This window comes from Drosophila kikkawai, chromosome 2L, assembly GCF_030179895.1.
Source record: "Drosophila kikkawai strain 14028-0561.14 chromosome 2L, DkikHiC1v2, whole genome shotgun sequence".
Lineage (NCBI taxonomy): Eukaryota > Metazoa > Arthropoda > Insecta > Diptera > Drosophilidae > Drosophila > Drosophila kikkawai.
In genome coordinates this window covers 18,422,660-18,423,944 of record NC_091728.1, presented here as the reverse complement: position 1 = coordinate 18,423,944, position 1,285 = coordinate 18,422,660, and the positions used below count along the sequence as shown (strand labels likewise).

The 1,285-nt window shown below is 42.3% G+C and overlaps 1 pseudogene; it reads left to right on the top strand.

The window, feature by feature from the left end:
• The first annotated feature begins 250 nt into the window (after window positions 1-250).
• LOC108077372 (proteasome subunit beta type-6 pseudogene) lies at window positions 251-1,084 on the top strand (annotated as a pseudogene).
• The last annotated feature ends 201 nt before the right edge of the window (window positions 1,085-1,285 follow it).

The window sequence follows — 1,285 nt, the reverse complement described above, 5'->3', positions numbered from 1 at the left end:
GCGTTTTATGGCACCCAGTTACCCCATTTAAAGGTCATTTAAAAATTTTACTGAATTACGAAAATGGTTTGCGATTTCCTTTGAAAAGTGGAATACATTTTTTTTATTTAAAAAAGGGAAGGGAATCAAAACAAGGAAAATAAGGATGTAGTTCGGCTTCAATCTGTTAAAATTAAGGGAAATCTTTCTTGCATTTACTTTGTCGTACCCAAAATGTTCTTAATATAAATCAATATATCCTTGAAAAGCCTTTATCTCTTTTACTTTCCCATGTGATACAAAAATTTGGATGTTTTACTTTTAAATTGCCAAACAACAAAAGAATGCTTTCCGGCAAAGCAGCCTTGAGCACCGGCACCACCATCATGGCCGTAGAGTTCGACGGCGGAGTCGTGATCGGCGCCGACTCGCGCACCAGTGCCGGCGGCCTTGTGGTTAACCGCGTCACTGACAAGCTCACCCGCATCACGGACAAGATCTACTGCTGCCGTAGCGGAACCGCCGCCGACACTCAGGCCATAGCCGACCTTGTGGCCAGCAAATTGGAGTATCTTGGTTGCACCGGCACCGGCAACTCAGTGGAGGTCTATAGGGCCGCCTGTGAGCTCCGAAACTGCTGTTATAAGAACCGTCAGACCATGAGTGCGGCGATCATTGTAGGAGGCTGGGATGAAAAGTGCGGCGGCCAAGTGTACAATATTCCGCTAGGCGGGATGATGATCCGCTTGCCTTATGCCATAGGTGGCTCCGGGGCGAACTATCTCAAAGGATATGTAAAGGACCGTTATAAGCCCGGCATGAACTTGAAGCAGTGCATCAAGTTAGTCAAGACAGGTGTCGAGATAGGCATTCGATTTGACACCAGCTCGGGGGGAGTGGTGCGCATTGGTGTCATCGATAAGAATGGCATCAAGCGACACGTATTTTACAATACAGATTGTGATGAATCCGAGGATTCCAGCTTTCTTAGCTTTGCCTCCTCTATTTGAGTGTTTTACTTATTATATTATGCTTTTTGTGAAATGTTAATATTACTACTGCTTCAAAATGTTTAATTAAATTAAATAATCTTAATCCATCTGTATTCAGTATAGTTTTTCTTTTGAAATTTTGAATACAAGTTTCCCCAATAGTTAACCTATTGTTATGGTTGAATTGTTATTTTGATTGTTGTTTACAATTGTCTAAAAATATATTTTTCGTATCTGTAGGATTACAGCTTGCATTACAATCATGTTCGGCCTCCGATAAACGGCCTATAAATCAGATACTTGGCCGGCGATCG